We start from the raw sequence: 3,203 nt of genomic DNA, 5'->3' as shown, positions 1-3,203 counted from the left end.
CTTTCAATGTCAAGTTTATTATGCTTTAACCGAAGTTGTTAGTACATGTTCTACCCATCATTGTTGAGTTACTTTTATATTTATTCCATTGAAGTTGTTAGTATACGTCATGCCTTTCATTGTTAAAGTCATTCATAAGCAAATAATGGAAGTTGGACTTATCGAGACTTATTAACCTGCTTTAGTTGAAGTGGTTATTTTATGGAGTATCCTTCATTGTTGAGCTATTTTTCATTTTATTATGTTGTTATTGAGATTCTTGTTCTCATCCTGTTTGAGCCGTGGGCTGTGTGTTGTGGTGACATCAGTATTGTTGTTTTGAAAAGGTTGTGGCCTATGGATACTTCCGGTACGAGTTGATATGTCGTGGTGTTATGATGTTAGCACGTGTGATTTGTTGTGCGATTTGATTGTTCTTATGCGGAGCATAAGGGTGGCATCTCAATGATGTTAATTATGCAGAGTGATTTGGGCGGCTATTGATATGTTATATGGGCGGAGCGATACGGGTGGCTAATATGCGGAGTAATACGGGTGCCTATTGTGTTAAATGTTTGGGCGGAGTGATAAGGGTGGCTATGTCAGGGATGATATGTGACGGCCTGGGGGACATAATGTTGATGATATTCGTCTGATGGTTTGATTTTCCTTGTGTATGACATGCACCTTTCGTGACTTGTTGTGTTGCTTCCACATCCACTCTATGTCTTTGATATTACTTGTTGACTTGGGCTGTAATAGTACACTCGCAAAAGCATACACCAGAGCATGCCACTTGAACCAGTTCAGGAGTATGATACTAGACATTCGTTGATCTCGCACATGTATTCTTGTATATCGGCTTTCATTGTGATATTGAGCTTGTGACCATGCCGGGAGGATTGTGATATTAAGCATGTGACCACATCAGGCGGATTGTGATATTGAGCATGTGACCATGTCAGGCGGATCGTGATATTGAGACTGTGACCATGCCTGGCGGATTATGATAGTGATCATGTGACCATGCCGGGTAGATTGAGGTATTGACACGTGAGACATCCAGGCGGTTGTGATTTATAATGTGGGCACAAGGTGCCACGAGCATATGATTGGTTATTTGGGACTCGTGACTTGTGATTATGAGACGAGTTATCTTGGAGTAACTTTGTTGGGAGAATTGTGTTAGAACGGCCTGATTATTTGGTTGTCATCTGTTTTCCTTATGTCGTCTCACTGGCACATTAACGGTGTTCTATTTACTTTATTGTTCATATGACTTGTTCATTCCTTGTCGCCATTTGCTATTTCTTCATTTCATTATTAGCTTTATACATATATACTATACAGGTTTATGTAAAGTATGTATCTTGATACTTACTGGGTACCTACCGAGGTGTACTCATACTACACTTCTGTACTTTTCGGGCAGATCTAAGTATTGGAGATATTAGACTCATGCAGAGTTAGCTTCTTGATAGCGAGGATTCAAGGTAGAGCTGCTTGGTCATCGCAGTCCCTTGGAGTCCTTTTCCTTTTTATTGTACCGTTAACTCGTTATCCAAACAGTATTGTATTTTCTTTTTGAGATATTTCTATGTATTCAACTAGAGTTTGTGACTCTGTATTACCTAGTCTCTGAAAGATTGTTGTGATTATTGCCGCGTAGGCTTATGTCACATTTATTTCGGTATTTATATTAAACTCTGCTTTAAAATATCATGTTTAACTAGTCTAACCATGATAAGTAATCAGCTTACCTAGTCTTAGAGACTAGGTGTCATCACGACGTCTAAGGTGGGATTTTAGGCCGTGACAACATATTTGATGCTTTCCTAGGTAGTTAAGGTTTTGCTTTTCTTTTTATAAGATTATTAGAATTACTTTCCAAGATTGACTTTATTTTTATTTTTACCTTTTCCTATGGTAGTTGGACTTGTTGTCCAAAGTAGTTTAGGACTTTATTTCCTTGTCTTTTAGGTTAAATTTCGTGACCCCTCTCTATATGAAGGGGTATCTTCTTTGCTTTTAGACTTAGACTATAATCAATAAAAATTGTGAGATTGTTTCTGCAATCTTGCGTGTGGCTACTCTTGGATTTTTTCTTCAGCCTTCAAGACTCAACTTAAGGTGGTAAGATTAAACCCTTTTCGAAATCTTAGATCACTTCTAGGTATTCAAGTAAGGTGATAAGTTTAGGCTTATTGTTTTTCTTGTTATTCTAAAGGGTCGGGTTTCACAATCTATCTCTTGTTTTTAATTCTCTACCAAAGGCGATTAGTTCTTTGTTAGCTAATTGTTGTTGTTAGGATTCAACTTCAAGAATAGACTTCTTGAATTCAAGAAACTCTTTCTTGGATTCAATCTATCTTTAATTTTTTTTTTCTCTTTTGCTTCCTTATTTTCTTTTAGCGTACTCTTGTTTCTTGTTTTTCTTATTTTTCTTTAGTAGTTCTTGGACCTCTATCATATTATTATCAAGTGGTATCAGAGCATAAGCTAATCAAGAATTTAATCTTGATAATCTTGGGAGGTTCTTGAGCAAAAAAAACCAAATAAAAGTAAAAACGAAAATATGCCCAAAAAGTATTATTGCTCATTATTATTTTCTGAATTCATGTGTTATTTGGTTTCCAAGTCAAGAAAGGAAACAAGAAGAGGGGATCCTAGTTATTGAAGATTAAGACAGCTTCTTTCCTTATTCTTGTGGGTTTTGGGTTTCTTAAATTCTTTCTTATTTTTCCTACTAACCAATTCCTATTCTTCCTAGGTTTGGTCCTTCATTTTTTTTTTTTCTAATTCCGTATTCTTATTACTAAGGGTTGTGACTAGTAAGGTTTATTAATAAATCTAAAGATTAACGACTAAGAGTTTCTTTGAGTGGAAAAAGGCAAGGGAGGTGAGAGAATTAGAGGGAAAAAGCCAATTTTGAGAGACATATATTTCTTTGTGTAAGATGTCTTGTACAAGTAGTGATGATGAACGAAGGGTTCTTCAAAAAGCTAAAATCAAAGCAAGGAAAGATTTTACCTTGGAAGCTATGTACCAACAATTCGAAATGTGGAATTTGCAATTCCAAGAGATGAGGGATACCATTGCTGAGAAAAATATTACAATAGCTGAACTTAGAAGGGAAAATAATGTTAGGCCCCAATCTAGGAGAAGTGTATCCCCTGCTCCCATTGTAAATCAAGAAAAACCTATAGATGATTATAACGATGATA

Source organism: Nicotiana tabacum, chromosome 14, assembly GCF_000715075.1.
Source record: "Nicotiana tabacum cultivar K326 chromosome 14, ASM71507v2, whole genome shotgun sequence".
NCBI lineage: Eukaryota > Viridiplantae > Streptophyta > Magnoliopsida > Solanales > Solanaceae > Nicotiana > Nicotiana tabacum.
Note: the sequence above shows the minus strand (reverse complement) of the source record.